The sequence below is a fragment of the Jaculus jaculus genome, chromosome 9 (genome assembly GCF_020740685.1).
Source record: "Jaculus jaculus isolate mJacJac1 chromosome 9, mJacJac1.mat.Y.cur, whole genome shotgun sequence".
Classification (NCBI taxonomy): domain Eukaryota; kingdom Metazoa; phylum Chordata; class Mammalia; order Rodentia; family Dipodidae; genus Jaculus; species Jaculus jaculus.
In genome coordinates, this window is record NC_059110.1 from 16207793 (window position 1) to 16228864 (window position 21072).

At 42.7% G+C, this 21072-nt stretch overlaps 2 non-coding genes across 2 annotated transcripts; both read right to left on the minus strand.

Annotated features, from left to right (window-relative positions):
* Positions 1–15722: 15722 nt before the first annotated feature.
* LOC123463834 lies at positions 15723–15792 on the minus strand. The gene has a single exon (XR_006639206.1). It is a non-coding gene; the product is annotated as a small nucleolar RNA SNORD113/SNORD114 family (small nucleolar RNA).
* A 989-nt stretch (positions 15793–16781) lies between these two features.
* LOC123463835 lies at positions 16782–16851 on the minus strand. The gene has a single exon (XR_006639207.1). It is a non-coding gene; the product is annotated as a small nucleolar RNA SNORD113/SNORD114 family (small nucleolar RNA).
* Between the last annotated feature and the right edge of the window lie 4221 nt (positions 16852–21072).

Here is a 21072-nt window from a genome sequence, read left to right on the forward strand (position 1 = left end):
AGCCTAGATGTCCCTCAACTGATGAGTGGATAATGAAGATGTGGCACATTTATACAATGGAGTTCTACTCAGCAGTAAATAAAAATGAAGTTATGAAATTTGCAGAAAAATGGATGGACCTGGAAAGGATTATACTAAGTGAGGTAACCCAGGCCCAGAAAGCCAAGCGCCACATGTTCTCTCTCATATGTGGATCCTAGCTCCAGATGACTGGGCTTCTGTGTGAGAATGAAAATACTTAGTAGCAGAGGACAGTAAGTTAAAAAGGAGACATAAAGGGAAGAGAAAGGAAGGGAGGAGGGTACTTAATAGGTTGATCCTGTATATATGTAAGTACAATGATTGAGATGGGGAGGTAATATGATGGAGAATGGAATTTCAAAGGGGAAAGTGTCAGGGGGGAGGGACGGAATTACCATGGGATATTGTTTTATAATCATGGAAAATGTTAATAAAAAATTTTAAAATAAATAAATAATGAAAAAATTGCGATAAGAAGAGGCAGAGCGAGATTCAAGTTGGATTTTCTTTTTTTTTTTTTTTTTGATTTATTTATTTGAGAGCAACAGACACAGAAAGACAGATAGAGGGAGAGAGAGAGAATGGGCGCACCAGGGCTTCCAGCCTCTGTAAACGAACTCCAGATGCGTGCGCCCCCTTGTGCATCTGGGTAACGTGGGACCTGGGGAACCGAGCCTCGAACCGGGGTCCTTAGGCTTCACAGGCAAGCGCTTAACCGCTAAGCCATCTCTCCAGCCCTCACCCTCATTCTTGAATGTTGGCCTTGTGGAGGTCAGCTGTGCCACGCTCTGGCTTACTCCATGTGGTGTAGAACAGAGGCCCTCAGGCTCTGCCTCACCCTGGGTGACTCCATTTTACAGACAGCAGTTGGCTCGGTTTTTGAGTGCAAATGCAGAGGCAGGATGTGGAAACATCTCACTATGCGCAAAGATACAACCTGTCCAGCTTCATCATGAGGCACAGACTGGTAAACAACTTCCTCCTCAAAGTAAAAAGCATCACCTGGAGCTGGAGAGATGGCTCAGCAGTTAAGGAACTGGACTGTGAAACCTGAGGACCCAGGTTCAATTCCCAATTATCTACATAAGCCATATGCACAAGGTGGTACATACATCTGGAGTTTGTTTGCAGTGGCTAGTGGCCCTGGCTTACACATTCCTTATCTGCCCCTCTCTCTCTCTCTAATATAAAAATTAAAATTTAGGTCTGGAGAGATGGCTTAGCAGTTAAGGCACATACATGTGAAGCCTAAGGACCCCAATTTGATTCTCCAGGTCCCACATAAGCCAGATTCATGTGGTGGCACATGTGTCTGGAATTCATTTGCAATGGCTAGATGCCCTAGCATGCCCATTCTCTCCCTCTCTCTCTCTTTCTCCTCTCCCTCTCTGTCTCTAATAAATAAATAGTAAAATAAAATCTTTATAAAAAAATAAAACACAAGTTTATGGAAGTCTGTCTCATCAAGAGCTTAATTATTGATGTCCCTAGTTAAAGCAAATTTGTATCTTTGAGTTTAAAAGAAAATATTAAATGGTTGAATAAACAAAATTTAAAACAAAAAAATAAATAAATAAAACAAAAGAAAAATTTAAAACAGAAGGTAGGAATGGGAGTGATGGCTTACCAGTTAAGGTACTTGCCTGTGAAGCCTATGCACCCATGTTCACATTCCAGACCCCACATTAGCCAGAAGCAGAGGTAAGGCAAGCGCAAGTTCACACATGCCCACTAGGTGGCGCAAGCGTCTGGAGTTCAATCTCAGTGGCTGAGGCCCTGGTGCACCAGTTCTCTCTCTCCTCTCTATGTCTCACTGTCTCTAAAAACCGAAAAGAAAAGGAAGGTACCACCTACAAATTTCCCAAAGGAGATTGGAATCAAACAAGCACGTGGAGAAAAGGCCTGAGAACGTTCCTGCAGTTGGGTTCTTGCTCCTCACCTCGGTGGCTGCTCGGTGCTGAGGGCCAGCTCAACCCTGCAACTGTGCAGCACTCCAGGTGTGTTCTTTGATGTCTACCAGCCTGCAGTGGCTTTCTCTGCGTCTGGATTGGAAAGGTACAAAATGTTGTCTTTTTTTTCAAGCAAATCGAACTATTTAGTGATATGAATAAAATTTAGCACCCCCAGACCAGGCATGATGGCATATGCCTTTAATCCCAGCACTCAGGAGGCAGAGGTAGGAGGATTGTTGTGAGTTCAAGGCCAGCCTGAGATGACATAGTGAATTCCAGGTCAGCCTGGACCAAAGTGAGACCCTACCTCGAACCTCCCCCCCCAAAAAAAAAAACAAAATCAGCGCCCATATGAAAGATGGGTGAATAGAGATGGAGCTCTTTCTGCTTACCCAAGGCCTAGCTGTCACTGGTAGCTCACACTGTTCAGGGTGACATATGTCTCAAGTGCTGGAAGAGGGGAGTCTCTGATCCATGCAGATGAAGGACCACCATTCCAAGAGCTAAAAAGGACCTTATCTACACTGTGAAGGCTTTCAGCTCATGAAAAATTAATTAGCCAAAATAAATAAGTAATAAAACAGCAAAAATAAAATAAAAGAAACCACAGATCACACATCCATTATTACCCATGTATAAGGTGGACTGTAGAGTTATGCTATACTAATAAATTACTTTAGGAACTGGTGCAAAAGTTTAGTGGGTAAAGTGCTTGCCTTATAAATATAAGGACCTGACTAAATCACTAGTAGCCACATAAAATGCCACTTTGTGCCTGTAATCCTACAAGAAATCAAAGGAATCAAAGAAGAAAACAAATGAATTAATGAAGAAAACAAACTCCTGAAGGAGAACACAGGAAACCAGCTTAATGAAATAAAGAGACCATTACAAGACATGAGTAAGGAAATTGAAATACTGAAGAAAAACCATGCTGAAAGTCTAGCTCTGAAGAACACAGTCAAAAATCTCTGTGGAAAGTCTCACCAGCAGAATGGATGAAGGAGAGAACAGAATATCTAAACTAGAAGACCAAGTGGCAGACCTAATACACTCCAACAAAGAGAAAGACAAGCTAATAGGAAGGTATGAATGGAACCTTCAAGATATCCAGGACACTGAAAAGATCAAATAAGGAGTCAGGGTATAGTAAAAGGAGAAGAACTTCACTCCAAAGGCATAGTAGGCTTTTTCAACAAAATCATGGAAGAAAAATGTTCCCAAATTGGGAAAGAAATGCCAATACAGATACAAGTTTTAGAACACCAGACATAACCTGGAAAGAACCTACCTCACCATGTTATAATTAAATTACTAAACACACAAACCAAAGAAAATATATTGAAAGCAGTTAGAGAGAAAAAGCAAGTCACCTACAAAGGCAAGCCCATCAGAATCACAGCAGATTACTCAACACATACTTTAAAAGCCAGAAGGGCTTGAAATAATGTATTCCAAGTTCTGAAAGATAAAACTGTCCACCAAGAGCTGGAGAAATGGCTTAGCAGTTAAGGCATTTACCTGCAAAGTCAAAAAATCCCAGTTCGATTCTCTAGGACCCACATAAGTCAGATGTACAAGGGGCGCATGCATCTGGAGTTCGTATGCTGTGGCTAAAGGCCCTAGCATGCCCATTCTCTTCTCTCTCTCTCTCCCTCTTTCTCTCTTAAGTAAATAAATAAAATATATTTTTTAAAAATCATCAACCAAGATTTCTTTATCCTGCAAAGCTATCTATCCAACTTGATAGAGAAATAAGGGAATTCCACAACAAAAACAGGCTAAAGGAATTTATGACAACTAAACCAGCTCTACAGAAAACACATGAAAAATCCTTCACACTGAAGAGAAAGCAAAGCACACACAGGAGGAAACAGGAAAAAAAAATAAACCATCCTCAAATAGCCATTAGAACAAGTGAGTAAAGGGTAACAGGAAGCACTACAAAACAAGAAGAATGGGGAGAATAAACACATACCTTTCAATAATAACTCTTAATATCAATGGCCTCCATGCCCCTAAAAGACACAGGCTTGCAGACTGGATTACAAGGCAGGATCCTGCTGTTTGTTGCCTCCAGGAAACTCATCTCTCAATAAAAGATAGAGACTGCCTTAGGTTGAAAGGATGGGAAATGGTATTTCAAGCAAATGGGCCTAGGAAACAAGCAGGGGTTGCTATTTATTATCTGATAGGACAGACTTCAAGCCAACATTACTGAGGAAAGATAAAGAAGGGCCTTTATACTGATTAAAAGAACAATAGGAGGACATTACAATCCTAAACATATACGCACCTAACATGGGTTCATCAAACAAACACTATTAGACTTAAGGTCACAGATAACACCGAACACAATTGTATTGGGTGACTTCAACACCCCACTCTCATCAATTGAAAGGTCATCCTGGCAAAAAATAAACACAGAGACATCTAGAGTAAATGATGTCATGAAACAAATGGACCTAACAGTTATCTACAGAACATTCCATCCAAATGCTGCAGAAGATACATTTTTCCCAGCAGCACATGGAACATACTCTAAAATAGACCATATATTAGGATACAAAGCAAATCTTAACAAATATAGGAAAATTAAAATAATCCCTTATACTCTATTTGACCACAATGAGATTAAACTGCAAATCAGCAACAAGAAAAACTACAGAGCACACAGAAATTCATGGAGACTAAGCAGTACACTATTGAATGATGAGTGAGTCATTGAAGAAATCAAAAAGGAAATCAATTCATAGAATCAAGTGATGATGAGAATAAAACATACCAAAACCTTTAGGACATAATGAAGGCAGTCCTAAGAGGGAAATTTATAGCTCTAAGTGCCTATATTAAGAATTTAGAAGCCAGGCGTGGTGGTGCACACCTTTAATCCCAGCAGTCGGGAGGCAGAGGTAGGAGGATTGCTGTGAGTTTGAAGCCACCCTTGCGGGGCTCCTTCCCGCACAGGTAGTGCCGAGGGAAGGACCAGGCCTGCTGGTTCCTCCCTAGGGGTTGAGGGGATGATGAGCATCAGAAACCTCTCCTGGCCACGGGAGAAAAACCACACTGAGTCGGGAGTCTTTTCCATGCAGGAACAACTCACAGGAATAACTCACTTTATTACTCTGAGCCGTTGCCTATATCAGGTTGGGGACGAAGGCGGGGATTTTAGGATGGGAGAAGAGGTAAGGGCCAATAGTAAACTGTGACTATTGAAATGGTAATTACAATTACCACGAGGAAGTAGCAGGCCAGAAGCCCTTAGGCATCCTGCTGAGTCATAGCTGGCCAGAGACAGGTCGTCAAACTTTAGCTAGGCTCAGGAAGTTCCACTAGGCCTCACGCCTAGGCCTTTAAGGGCCCAACATCTCCCCCTTTTGTTTTTGTAAGAGCATTAGTCACCGTGGCCCCTGTCTTAGGTTGTCCCCCTCTGGGGATCTTACCCGTCATTGAGTACCAGGTGTTTAGCTCACTGAGCCACTCCACGGCCTGTCTTAGGTTGTGCCCCTCTGGGGATCTTACCCGTTACTGGTCACATGGAGGGCAGGGGAGGTGGCAGTGGGTCATCTGAGGAACTTAATTCCTGAGTTGCCAGCCTGTGATATCTCGACCTGATGAAGTTTTATTGCCTCTAGCTGCTGGTGAATAAACTGTGTAATTTTGTTAATTACACAAGGCCCGACAGTGAGGATAAGGAGGAGGGGAAGGAGAAAGAAGGGGAGGGGTCCAGGTAGAGGGAGGAGGTAGGGAAAGAAGTCATGTAAGCCCGCAGCAGGTTGTCCTGGGGGTCCCGTCACCTCCTCTCCATGTCTTCCTGGAGCCTCTTAATCTTGTCTTGGACGATTCCCGATTTATTGGTGTAAAAGCAGCATTTTTCCTGTAAAAACAAACATACGCCTCCCTTTTTGGCCGTTAGTAGGTCTAGTCCTCTCCTGTTTTGTAGGACTACCTTAGCCAGGGAATCTAGCTCCCAGAAATGATATCTACATCTGGGATTAAGGTGGCTGGGGCACAAAGGTCTGTCTAATTGCTGGGCGGAAAGTTACAGGCCATTTTGCCTCCGCAAACATAAACCATTCCAGAAGGCGGGCAGCGGTGAGCATTGGGCTCAGTTTTGTTAAAAGTACTGGAATTATTAGGAGAAGGAAGGGCCCAAATGCCCAGAGGAAACATTGGGAAAAGCTGGACGGGGATGGGGAAGGTGGCTGAGCAGCTTTTTTAAGGTTGTATGGACAACTGTACTGTAATTAGCCGGAGAGGCCCAGATCGGAGGCAAAGCCAGCAATCCTCCCCAAGGGAGGGAGTTATTTAGTTTAGCAGGGTGAAGGACCATTTTAGGAACAGTCCTCAGGGGCGGGACACTCCCTAGAGAAATGATTGTCAGTGTCCCCTTGTTGGGACAAATATTTTAGGTCTCTCACTGGTACCAAAATGGGTCTTTTTCTTTTTACAAAGTTTTCCCATGGACAAAGATTTTATGAGCTTTACATAAGTTTCTATCGAAAAACTCCTTTCTGTTAGAGTTTTTGTATTTTAATTACTTCTCAGTATAAAAGACTGTTAAAGCCAGCCAAATGGCTTGGACACTGAATATACATAATCTTGCTTATTGTAGGTGCTATAGTTTTTCTAAAGTGTTGCTATAGTTTTGCTAAAGTATTGCTGCTGAAAGCCCAGAGCTATGGATACAAGTCCAGCCAAAATGGCTCCCGACAATATTCCCCCTTTTTTATTTAATATTTTTATGAACCAGGCCCCACCGGGCCTCGGTGCAGAAAGACTGTGTCTGTCTTAGGTTGTCCTCTACAATATTTAGGCCTTACATGAATTCCATCATTCATGCCCTGTCTTAGGTTGGCCTAACTCGAGAGAATCTTACCCGTCTTTGACTACCAGCCTCTGCAGGGGCTTTAAGATAATGTCTCAGGAAACTGAGGTCGGGTCTGTAGCTGTATCCTGTGTATTTTTGCATGGATATCCATAATGGATCTCAAAAGGCATTTAATGAGTATAGGCTGCAGACACAGAATAAGCAAAAGACAAACACCTGTAGCAGCAAAGCTTCCTATCTAGGAAGTGAGAATTCTGTCCAGGCAAGACAGACTTAAAAGCAGGTATTAAGTCATCAGCCGCTTTAGCTGCATCAAAAGTAAGATGATTATTTTGTAAAGACAAAATCTCTGAATTTAACTGAATTAGATCTAAGGAAATATTATCATTGTGCCAAATATCTCTTAAATGTATTTCCCCAATGCTGTTAACTGTTATTATATTTTTTAGAAGTAACACAAATCCATTAAATCCACATGACACTCCAAACAAGTTTTAACTTTTAACCCTAGTATATAGAATATTTAACAGGTATCTATGTATGTATCTATGGTAAGGATCAAGCCTAAGATCTTAAAGGAAGATACAGTTTGAACTTTCTCAGGAACTACTTTAAAACTGTATGAAGGATAGTTTTACATTAAAAGTACAAGCCTAAAGCCACAGCACACTTTAGGAACTCCTGTTAGGCACACTTTGTATATCTTTAGATTGAAATCTGAAACCCACCATCACACCTTAAGATAAACAATTGAATATATTGGGGTCCATTTATTTAAATTACCACACTTTGCCCTTGGGGTCTAATAGATTTATAACCATCACACATTATAAATTGTTAGAAAAATTTTAAATATTTAGGGTAAATAAGGCCATTTTTAGTTGGTCGTGTGGGGGTATGGATTCCCCCTTTTGTTTTTGTAATTGAGACTTGAGAATTTGATTATTTTTATTTCAGAGCGACAGACAGAGAAAGAGGCAGATAGAGGGAGAGAGAATGGGCGTGTCAGGGCCTTTTTAACCACTGCAAAGGAATTCCAGATGCATGTGCCCCCTTCTGTATCTGGTTAATGTGGGTCCTGGGGAGTCGAGCCTTGAACCTGGGTCCTTAGGCTTTACAGGCAAACGCTTAACCGCTAAACCCATGATTATATCTTTTAATAATAGCCTGCCAGTGGTTGTATAGGATGCCTGTGGAATGTGTGATTTTCCAGGTCTGGAGAAAATCTACAAAGGCCTTGCTTACGAAGTAGGGGCCATTATTTGTTTTAATTTGATCAGGCAGCCCAAGAGTGGTGAAACATTGAAGCATATAACTAATGGCATGTTTAGATTTTTTTTTCCGGCATGTGCCAATGCCCAGTAGGCGCGGAAAAAGGTCAGTGAGCCCAGTCACCACAAGACGGCAGATGTCTCCCCTGTCCCCATCTGGGTCAGTCCAAGGGGGCCACGTGGCAGTCTCCCAGGAGGTGGATTGCCCGCCATTTCCCAGTAGGGGAGGGTCAGGCACAAGCTGCCAGGAGGGGGACCATCTATTTAAATTACCAAATTCTGCCCCTGGCTCCCAGTAGATTTATAACTATCATATATTATAAATTGTACTCAGTTTAATTTTAAAGGTCTCCACAGTCTTGACCAATATAAGATATTGAGATTTGTAAAATTAAACAAGTTAAACACTTAACATATAAAGGCACAGAGTAAACATTTTTAACTGGTATAAGGCATAGCAAAGAGAGACTAAAACAATGTAAATTGAACCGTCATAACCTAAAATTTGTCTCAGTGCCTGTAACTTGCTTGAGGTGTTTTAGATTAAAATCTTAAATCTCATTGGGGCGTGGTGGTATACGCCTTTAATCCCAGCACTCGGGAGGTGGAGGTAGGAGGATTACTATGAGTTTTAGGCCACCCTGAGGCACCATAGGGAGTTTCAGGTCAGCCTGGGCTAGAGTGAAATGCTACCTCGAAAAACCAAAACAAAGAAAAAACAAATCTTAACTTTTTAAATCTAATATCTCTAGCTAAGCATATCAGTCTATTACAAATTTAACCTTGATTAAACTCTTTTTGGGCCTGGGCAGTAGGACGCAGACAGCCCTTATGCCAGTAGCCCAGCTCCAATGAGGTTCCCTGTAGTCTTTCTTTCCTCTTAGAAAGCTTATAAGGCAAGCCTTGAAGTTTAATGTTGTCTGTACTTAGAATTTTTAAACTTTCATCTGAATAGTCCATAAAATTTGGCTTATCACTCCAGAAGACACATTTAGTTGTAAGCATTAAGTTAATGTCTATTTCTTTAAAATAAAGGTTCCAAAAGATTAACATCCACATGGTCAGGTTCATCTCCGCTCATCAGACAGCTTTAGGTTTGCTGAGATAAACGTCCAGACCAGGTACAGTTATGGAGGAAGGAATATTTATTGAAGCTTACAGATCCAGGTGAAGTTCCATAATGGCAGAAAAAGCTGGCCTGACTTCACAGGCCCAAGCAGAGAGAGGGAGAGAGAGAAGCACGAGCCTTTAGAAATACAAAAGTCACTAGCAAACCAAAGGTGAAGGGAAGAGAAAGGGAACGAAGAGATGTCGACAAGTAGGTACAGGTTATAGAAGCAAAGTTTAGTGCACTAAATATGAAGACTGCCTCATAGCTCATGAGGGTACGCTCACCTGCACACACCGATTACCTCTTCAATGACTGCCTCTCATGGGGTGCACTAGTCTGTCGGGGTCCCAGAGCCGCACGTTGGGTGCCAGATGCGGGACTCCTTCCCACACAGGTAGTGCCAAGGGAAGGACCAGGCCTGCTGGTTCCTCCCTAGGGGTTGAGGGGATGATGAGTGTCAGACACTCAGAAACCTCTCCTGGCCACCGGAGACAAACCACACTGAGTCGGGAGTCTTTGCAATGCAGAAACAACTCACTTTATTACTCTGAGCAGTTGCCTATATCATGTTGGGGATGAAGGCGGGGATTTTAGGGTGGGGGAAGAGGTAAGGGCCAATAGTAAACTTTAACTATTGAAATGGTAATTACAATTACCACGAGGAAGTAGCAGGCCAGAAGCCATTAGGCATCCTGCTGAGTCATAGCTGGCCAGAGACAGGTCACCAAACTTTAGCTAGGCTCAGGAAGTTCCACTAGGCCTCATGCCTGGGCCTTTCAGGGCCCAGCACACCCTGAGACTCCATAGTGAATTCCAGGTCTGCCTCGGCTAGAGTGAGACCCTACCTCAAAAAAAAAAAAAAAAAAAAGGAGTTCAAAAGTAAGCAATTTAATACTTCACCTTGAGGCCTTGGAAAAAGAAGAACAAGACAAACCAAAACTCAGTAGACAGGAGGAAATAACAAAGATTAGGGCAGAAATTAATGAAATAGAAACCAAAAAAAATCCAAAGAATCAATGAAAGAGTTGGTTCTTTGAGAGGATAAACAAGACTGATAAGCCTATAGCAAATCTGACCAGAAGAAAGAGAAGAAACAAAAATTAATAAAATTAGAGATTACAACAGATACCAAAGAAATTCAGAAAATCATAAGGATATACTTTAAGAATATATATGCCTCTAAGTTAAAATCTGAAAGAAATGGATGATTTCCTTGATTCATATGACCTACCAAAATTAAATCAAGATGAGATAAACCATTTAAATAGAACTATCGCAAGTACAGAGCTCCAAGCAGTTATAAAAAGTCTCCCAACTAAAACCAGTCCAGGCCCAGATGAATTCACTGGTAAATTTTACCAGACCTTCATAGAAGAACTTACACCAATGCTTCTCAAACGTTTCCATAAAATAGAAAGGGAAGGAATTCTACTGAGCAACTTCTATGAAGCCAGAATCACTCTGATGCCAAAACCAGACAAGGAACAAAAAATAAAAAGAAAGAAACAAAAATTACAGACCAATCTCCCTCATGAATATAGACACAAAATTTTTGAACAAAATATTAGCAAAAAAATACAATAGATCAGAAAGATTATTCAACCCAACCCAGTAGACTTTATCCCAGAGATGCAGGAATGGTTCAACATATGCAAATAAATAAATGTAATACACTATATAAATGGACTGAAGGACAAAAATCACATGATCATCTCAACAGATGCAGAAAAGGCATTCAACAAAATCCAACATCCCTTCATGGTAAAACTATTACAAAAACTGGGAATAGAAGGAACATGTCTCAACATAATAAAAGCTATTTAGGACAACCCTACAGCCAACATAATAATAAATAGGGGAAAACTTGAAGCTTTTCCACTAAATTCAGGAACAAGACAAGGGTGTCCGCTGTCTCCACTTTTATTTAATATAGTACTGAAAGTCTTCGCTATAGCAGTAAGGCAAGAGACACTCATAAAAGGGAGACAAATTGAAAAGGAAGAGATCAAGTTATTATTTGCAGATAATATGATTCTATACAAAAGGACCCTAAAGACTCCACCAGCAAACTGTTAGAGCTGATAAACACTTTTAGCAACGTAGCAGGATACAAAATAAATACACACAAATCAGTAGCTTTCCTATATACTAACGACAAACATATGGAGGATGAAATCAGGGCATCTCTTCCACCCACAAATCCCTCAAAAATAAATAAATTAAGTAAAGTACCTTGGAATAAATTTAACCAAGGTGTGCAGGTTTCATCTTGTTATCCCCCATAAACTTAGGTGTTCTGAGTGCTAGGCTCCCAGCTGATGGAGATTTGGGTATTAATGCCTCCTGGAAGGAGTGGATTGTTAGGGACAGGTTTATGAGTGTTACAGCCAGTTTTCCCATGCTAGTGTTTGGCACACTCTCGTGTTGCTGTGGTCCACCTTATATTAGCCAGGGGGTGATGTCCACCCTCTGCTCATGTCATCGTTTTCCCCTGCCATCATGAAGCTTCCCCCTCAAATCTGTAAGCCAAAATAAACCGCTTTCTCCCACAAGCTGCTCTTGGTTGGGTGACTTCTACCAACAATGTGAACCTGACTGCAACAGTGAAGTGGTACCGAGGAGTGGGATTGCTGCTGGACACCTGACTTGTGGCTTTGGCCTTTTGGAGCTGATTTTCAAGAGGAATGTGGAAGGATTTGAAATCTTAGCCTATGAGATGCCTTGCAGTGCTATAAGTGCAGCTTGATGGACTATTCTGGTCAAAGCTGAAAGACCTGAATGCAGTAAGAACTATGGACTATGAGGTTTGGCTTATGAAGGTGAGAAAGAGCTTTGCTTGGCCTGGGCTAGCAGTTTGTGTGAGAAGCTTGCTGTTATGCCCCTGTCCTGAGAAATTATGCAGGGTTGCTTTGCATAGAAAAGAACCGGTGTGAGCAGAGGGATATGGCACAGAAAAAAAATCTTTAGGTGAACTGCTGCCCATTCAGCTGCAATTGAGAGATTACAACCTTTCAAATTGGGCCAGCTGACCCGCACTGAGACAACAGGAAGAATGTAAACTCTTTTCCTGAGTGCTCAAGGAGTGTCCTATTTTTCTTTTATATGTATATTTTTTTTCATTTATTTATTTAACAGAGAAAGAGAAAGTGAGTGAGAGAATGGACACACCAAGGCCACAAGCCTCTGCAAATGAACTCCAGATGCATGCGCCCCTTGTGCATCTGGCTAAAGTGGGTCATGGGGAATCGAACCGAGGTCCTTTGGCTTTGCAAGCAAATGCCTTAACCACTAAGCCACTCCTCCAGCCCAGTAGTTTCCTGTTTATCAAAGTCTGCTTTATTCCACCCTGGATTAACAAATTGGCACCCTACCTGGTATTGTGGAGTATAAGAAATGCAGGAAAGAGAGGGTCATTGATTTTGCAACATGGTCTTGTGTTTTGGAAATGGCCATGGGCAGTGTGAAGCAGGTTTGCTGGATGCCTGCATGGAGACCAGACTGAGCCATGAGGATGAACCGTGGATTGCAGTGAAGACTCAGTAAAGATGCTGGGACCACAAGATGGCTGCTAAGGAAAGCTGCCAGCCCTGATGAAGTTTTCCAGGACTGTGAGTAGCCTAGCTGGAGGGGCAGAATTGGACAAAGACTTGTTGCTGGTTAGAGTTATCAGACTTGGAGACTTGTCTTTGGCTAGATTTTTGGATTTGAAACTACAGAGTTTGATGTTTGCCCTGGTTGTTTTACATCTTGTATTGACTGTACGTTTCTTTGCTATGCCCAATGCCATCTTTTGCAGTGTGAATGTTTCTGTGCCATTATGGGTTTTTTGCGGGTTTTTTTTTTTTTTTTTTTTTTTTGTATTATGGCTTAGTTAAAAGACCTTGGATTATAGGGATGTATGAACATCACTGGAATTGATAACAAATATGGGGATTTTTCAAGTTGGATGAATGCATTGCATTTTATATCATGGATGGTTAACAGTAGCTTATAGGGGCCAGGGGTGGAATGTGGTGGTTTGATTCAGGTGTCCCCATAAACTTAGGTGTTCTGAATGCTAGGTTCCCAGCTGATGGAGATTTGGGAATTAATGTCTCCTGGAGGGAGTGGATTGTTGGGGGTGGGCTTATGGGTGTTATAGGCAGTTTCCCCTTGCCAGTTTTTGGCACACTCTCCTGTTGCTGTTGTCCATCTTCTGTTGGCCAGGGGGTGATGTCCACCCTCTTCTCATGTCGTCATTTTTCCCTGCCATCCTGAAGCTTCCCCCTTGAGCCTGTAAACCAAAAATAAACCTCTTTTTTCCCCACAAGCTTCTCTTGATTGGGTGATTTTTAGCAGCAATGCGAACCTGACTGCAACACAAGGAAGTGAAGGAGCTCTACAATGAGAACTTTAAAACACTCAAGCAAGAAAGTGCAGAAGATGCAAGGAAATGGAAAGACATCCCGTGTTCTTGGATTAGAAGAATCAATATTGTGAAAATGTTAATCTTACTAAAAGCAATCTACACATTTAATGCAATCCCCATTGAAATCCCAATGGCATTCTTCACGAAAACAGAAAAAACAATCCTAAAATTCATTTGGAAGCATAAAAAACTGAATAGCCAAAACAATTTTGAGCAACACAAATAAGGCTGGTGGTATCACCATACCTGATTTTAAGCTATATAACAAAGCCATAGTAAAAATAAATAAATAAATAAAAATAAAGCAGCATGGTACTTGGCACAAAGACGGGCATGTACATCAATGGAACAGAATAGAGGACCCAGATGTGAAACCAGGCAGCTACAGCCATCTGATTTTTTTTTTTTTTTTTTTTTTTTTTTTTTTTTGGTTTTTCAACGTAGGGTCTCACTCTGGTCCAGGTTAACCTGGAATTAACTATGTAGTCTCAAGTGGCCTCAAATTCTCAGTGATCCTCCTACCTCTGCCTCCCAACTGCTGGGATTAAAGGTGTGCGCCACCACGCCCAGCCTTAACCATCTGATTTTTGACAAAAATGCCAAAAATATTCATTGGAGAAAAGACAACCTCTTCAACAAGTGGTGGTGGGAAAACTGGATATCTATATTTAGAAGGATGAAAATAGTTCATTGCCTTTCCCCGTGCACAAGAATCAAGTCAGCACTTCTCTTAATGTTCATACCTATATATTAATGCTACTCTCACTTTTGGTAGAGAACCTTTTCTTTTCAGATGGCATTGATGATGCTGGAAAGAAGTGACAGGAGTGCTCAGCACTGCAATATCTCTATCACAGCTTCCAAGGCTCAGGGTCCATTGCAGAACAGGTGGTAAAAAGAATGTAAGAGCCAAAGGGAGGGTAGAACTCCTTACAATGTGCTCCCCCAGATACAAAATGGTCTGGATATTCATGACCTCACAGTGCCTGACACTTCCTACACAAGACCATCATAGAGGAGGAAAAGATCATAACATCAAAATAAAAGAGAGACTGATTGAGTGGGGGAGGGGATATGATGGAACGTGGAGTTTCAAAGGGGAAAGTGGGGGGAAGGAGGGAATTATCATGGGATATTGTTTACAATCATGGAAGTTGTCAAAATAAATAAATATTTATTTATTTATTTGAGAGCCTCCTGCCACTGAAACTGAACTCTAGAGGCATGATCCACTTTGTGCATCTGGCTTTACATGGGCACTGGGGAATCCAACCCATAATTTTCAATTAAAAAAATGTGCTATAGCCGGGCATGGTGATGCACACCTTTAACCCCAGCACTTGGGAGGCAGAGGTAGGGGGATCATGAGAGTTCAAGGCCACCCTGAGACTACATAGTGAATTCCAGGTCAGCATAGGCTAGAGTGAAACCCTATCTCAAGAAATAAATAGATAGATAGATAGATAGATAGATAGATAGATAGATAGATAGATAAAAAATAAATTAATAATAAAAAGAAAAAGAAAACAAATGACAATAAATGTTGGTGAGGATGAGGAAAAAGAGGAACCCTTCTACACTGTTGGTGGAAATGCAATCTGGTCCAGCCATGGTGGAAATCAGTGTGGAGGTTCCTGAGACAGCTAAAAATAGATCTACCATATGACCCAGCTATAGCACTGCTAGGCATATATCCTAAGGACTCTTCTCACTACCTTAGCACAACAATGATTATTGCTGCTCTCTTTACAATAGCTGGGAAATGGAACCAGCCTAGATGTCCTTCAACAGATCAATGGATAATAAAGATGTGGTACATTTATACAATGGAATTCTATTCAGCAGTAAAGAAAAATGAAATTATGATATTTGCAGGGAAATGGATGGATCTGGAAAGGATTATAATAAGTGAGGTAACCCAGACCCAGAAAGCCAAACATCGCATGTTTTCTCTCATATGTGGACCCTAGTTAGACCTGTGTGTGAGCTGGAGTAAAAATCGGTAGCAGGGACCAGTAAGCTAGAAAAGGGCTCTGAGGGAGGGAGGAGAGAGGTGGATTTAAGGGGATGGTAAGTGAGTTGTTGGCTAGGGAGGCTCTTGATGCCCCCAACTTATTTTTTGGGGGGAATGGACCTCAGACTTCCAGACCTACAGTCACCATCCGTGACTTGTGCCACACATGCTCATCATCGATCCAACACTGACCCTCCTCCTCTCTATTGCTGCCAACATTCACTTCTTGACTAAGTCGTCACTTCATTAACAGAGTTCAGAGAACTAAGAATCTCTAGCACATGACAATCTGGTCCTCACAGATACTTCATAGCATTTAGATGGTCTTTGCCTACCCTGAACTTATGTCTTTCCTTGCCGTTAATTTTTCAAGTGTTAATTCATCAACACCCTATTTCATTGTCACAGTATGGCTTAGTGGTTAAGGTGCTTGACTGTAAAGCCAGAGGACCCAGGTTCAATTCCTCAGGACCCACATAAGCCAGATGTATAAGTTGGCACATACGTATGGAGTTTATTTACGGTGGCTAGAGGCACTGGTGTGCCCATTCTCTCCCCTCACTCTCTCTCTCTCTCTCTGCCACTCATTCTCTCTACCTTTCTCAAATAAATTAATTAAAGTTTTTAAAAAATAAAAAAGGAATATATTTTTCAAACCACCCCAAAACGCAGTAAAATTTTAACTACACTTACATTGATTTGTGGACCTTGGAACCAGAGAAGAATGAGACATTCCATTCTAAGTGCAAAGCGGGGGAGAGAGAGAGACAGACAGACAGACAGAGAAAGACAGTCTGTCCAATGTTTTTTACATTTCTCCTTTAATTATGTTAAGCATGACTCTGAGGCCAATGTGGACTTATAGCCATTATTCTTACTGCATATGTCACCTTTCATGAAGGTTGTAATAACTTGACTTTTTTCTTTGATTTCAGTGCATTTTGCACATATTCACAGTATTTCTTTCATATATTTGCTTTCAGAGTTGGTAAATGAAACTTTAAGTTCTTTATGTATCCTTACTAATTTTTAATTTCATACAATAATTCTTTCAGTAATCTAAGGTATACAAATGAAACAAAAATTAACTAACATAAATGTCAAGGACACTCTTAACTAACATCTAACCCTTGAACCCTCAGAATGCAGGTATTGTTCTAGATGCTTTACTGTGTGGACCTCAGACTTCCAGACCAGGAGTCATCGACTGACTCATACGCCGTCCATGGTCATCATCGATCTGATGCCCCCAAATTATTACAGGCTATTGCCAAGGCTCTTGTTTTCCCACCAGGACTAGATGATAAGATCCTATTGCTGAAGACTCCACATTCCTGGGCTGCAAGGTCACCATGAAATCAAACCAGGACTGAGCTGAAAACCTTCTCCCAGTAGGCCAGCTGACAGAAAGTTGGAAAATGTTGCACTGCATGCAGCCTTATGGAGACAGAAGCTGTCAGTGGTGAAAGCAGTGGACATTGCCAGCCTCAAGTTTGGCCACATAAGCCAAATGAGCCAACAGGTTGCAATAGTGGCATGTCTTTTATGGGGGAAAACCAACTGCTCTCTAATTGAACTGGAGACCCACCCCATGGGGGGAAATATATGCCTGGTACTGAAAACTAATCAAAAGCCTGTGGTGGGGGGGAAAAAAAGAGGAAAGAAAAAAGTGAATTAGTGTTAGCACTTGCCTGTGAAGCCTAAGGACCCCAGTTAGAGACTCCATTCCCCAGGACCCACATTAGCCAGATGCACAAAGGGGCGCACACATCTGGAGTTTGTTTGCAGAGGCTGGAGGCCCTGGCACACCCATTCTCTCTTTCTCTCTATCTGCCTCTTCCTCTCTCTCATTCATTCTCCCTCCCTCTCTCTCTCTCTATCTCTTTCTCTCTCTCTCTCTATTTGCCTCTTTCTCTGTGTGTCTGTTGCTCTCAAATAAATAAATAAATAAAAATATGTTTACAGCTGAGGAAATGGCTTAGCGGTTAAGGCATTCGCCTGTAAGCCTAAGGACCCCGGTTTGATTCCCCAGGACCCACGTAAGCCAGATGCACAAGGTGGTACATGTGTCTGGAGTTCCTTTGCAGTGGCTAGAGGCCCTGGCACGCCCGTTCTCTCTTTCTCTCTATCTGCCTCTGCCTCTCTCTCATTCTCTCTCTCTCAAATAAGTAAATATTAAAATATTTAAAAATATATGTTAAAAAAATGGGCTGGGGCTGGAGAGATGGCTTAGCGGTTAAGCGTTTGCCTATGAAGCCTAAGGACCCCGGTTCAAGGCTCGGTTCCCCAGGTCCCACGTTAGCCAGATGCACAAGGGGGCGCACGCGTCTGGAGTTCGTTTGCAGAGGCTGGAAGCCCTGGCGTGCCCAATCTCTCTCTCTCCCTCTGTCTGTCTTTCTCGCTGTCAAATAAATAAATAATTAAAAAAAAATGGGCTGGAGAGATGGTTTAGCCATTAAGCGCTTGCCTATGAAGCCTAAGGATCCCGGTTCAAGGCTCCATTTCCCAGGACCCATGTTAGCCAGATGCACAAGGGAGCGCATGTGTCTGGAGTTCATTTGCAGTGGCTGGAGGCCCTGGCGTGCCCATTCTCCCCCACCTCTCTCTCTCTGCCTCTTTCTCTCTCTCAAATAAACAAATAAATAAAGGAAAAAAGGAAGAAAAAAAAAAACTTTCTTCCCATCAGCTGATTTTGGTCAAGTTCTTTGTCCCAGCAATGTGAACGTAACTACAACAAGATCAAAGTAAAAACTGTGGTAGAGGGCTGGAGAGATGGCTTAGCAGTTAAGGCATCTGCCTGCAAAGCCAAAGGACCCTGGTTCAATTCCCCAGGACCCACATAAACCAGATGCACAGGGGGCACGTGCATCTGGAGTTCGTTTATAGTGGCTGGAGGCCCTGGCACGCCCATTCTCTTCTTCTATCTCTCTCTGCCTCTTTCTGTCTCTGAAATAAATAAATAAAATATTATTAAAAAAAAAAAACTGTGGGAGAGAAGCAACTGTAAAACTTCATACCAATTGGGCTAAATTCCACCAGAACTCAACTTAAGCAGCCAATAATCCCCAGGGATGAACAAATGCAGAGACAGCCGTCCCTGTGGCATGAGCTAAGCACTAAGTAAAGGATGAGACTGTGATTGAAGAGAATGTAGCACAATGTGAACTCATGGGAAAGATGAGGTCGATTGCTCTCTCCTTTGGTCTTCATTAAAAAGTGCATGTGCGCCTTTAATCTCAACACTCAGGAAGCAGAGGTAGGAGGATCACCATGAGTTCGAGGCCATCCTGAGACCACACAGTTAATTGCAGGTCAGCCTGGACCAGAGTAAGACCCTACCTCGAAAAACAAAACAAACAAACAAAAAAAAAAGTGCACGTGTTTAACAACTTCTCAAAATGTAGGCCTATGATACTAGAATGAGGTTAGGAAAAAGGGGAGTTAGGAAAGGAAAGAAGGGAAGAAAGAAAAAAGAAGGAAGGTATAGAAAGGCCTGGGAGCGTAGACGAAGGGGAATGAGGAGAGAGACGTAAAACCGACAGCCACGTGCAGCAATCCTACAGAAACCTTCTTCCTGGGCATGATTCTACAAGTCACTACCCTCAATAGTGGGGAGGGGGACCTGGATCAGAAGATCCCCATAAAAGGTGAGGAGAGCTTAACCCTAAAACCTTGGACTCTGGCTGATAATTCCCAGGGCCCAAGCTGGGTTCCACAGCACAATCCTCTGTTGGTCAGGGAGATATGATAGCTCCAAAATAATACAAGCCGTTGTCTAAGCTTACACTCAGTGACTTGCCAGAGCTAAAAGGTAAGTTCCCACCGCTAGAGACCCCACAGCTTGCAGCCACAGGACATCAAGTGACTGCGCTGGGACAGACAGGGACTCCAGTTCCTTCCTGGCTGCCCTCACAGTGCTGTGACAGTGTCGGGATGTGGAGAGCCCCTCTGGCCAAGCCCTAAAGACGGCGCCTGACGGAAGTTCTCTGCTTGGGACAAACAAGTCCATATTTGGAGGAGCTCGCCCTCACCGCTGCTCATTGGCTTCTGATGCTTACCTGGAGAGGTTGCGTAGCCTGGAGTGATTGGGCGGAGTGAGTGCGCTTATAAGGAATCCCCCCCTGAGGCTGGGGGGGGGGGGGAAATGAAGCTTGAAGTTGCCTGAATAAACTGCTGTAAGAAGAACTGGTGGTTGTGTCTTCCTTGCTGGTCGAGGCGGACGCGACATCCGGAGGCTAATAGCTCCCAGTGGATTGGCTAAAGCAGGAGAACATGCCAGTGACAAAATCAACCAGCCAAACAGGAAGCCAGCACATGGGCCACGGTGACCCACAGTTGGTGCAGGTGACCAAGTGCTCACAGAACGGACATGAGTCTTGTTCAGTGGGGGAGAACTCACATCTGGCTCTAGAACAAGAAATCAATAGGGGGCTGGAGAAATGGCTTAGTGTTTAAGCACTTGCCTGTGAAGCCTAAGGACCCCGGTTTGAGTCTCGATTCCCCAGGACCCATGTTAGCCAGATGTACAAGGAGGCGCATCTTTCTCTCTCTGTCTGTCACTCTCAAATAAATAAAAAAATTAAAATTAAATTAAAAAAAAAAGAAACCAATAGGCTCCAGAGAGAACCTCCACTTCCTTTTACCTAAGAAAGGTGGATACACATATTAATAAGTGTCTCCAGAAACTATACTTATTCACTTTAACTCAAACTGTTCTCACCTTTGGAGAAAACCAGGGTACTGATGAATACATCATGAGTCAGACGAGTCACCTCCCCCTCATGTGCCCAGGCCCGGAAATCATTCCAGGGGAAGCAGTGACGTAAACACTCTCTCAAGGCTAATCTGAAAACCAGTTCAAGAAAATGGCAACAGACAACGCGGTCACTCAGATCTCATCAAGACAGGGAAAAGACGTGGTGGCGCACGCCTTTAATCCCAGCACTTGGGAGGCAGAGGTAGGAGGATTGCCATGAGTTTGAGGCCACCCTGAGACTCCATAGTGAATTCCAGGTCAGCCTGAGCTAGAGTGAGACCCTACCTCGAAAAACCAAAAAAAAGATAGGGAAAACAATACTAAATCAGACCCCTGTCTTGCCTCAAAGGCTCCAGGAACTTTTCAGAAGAAGGTGTGGAAAGAGTATAAGAGCCTCAGAGTGAATGGAAATAGCCTGAGGCACCATGTTTTCATGTCCCACCCTGCAGACTGACTGAGGCTTCTTGGTCCCCAAAATGAATACCAATAACCACACCAAAGAAGACTCACAGCAGAATTTGGACAGGGGAGAGGGGATCTCAAAGTACAAAGCTGGGCGTGGTGGCGCACGTCTTTAATCCCAGCACTCGGGAGGCAGAGGTAGGAGGATCGCCGTGAGTTCGAGGCCACCCTGAGACTCCATAGTGAATTCCAGGTCAGCCTGGACCAGAGTGAGACCCTACCTTGAAAACAACAGCAGCAACAACA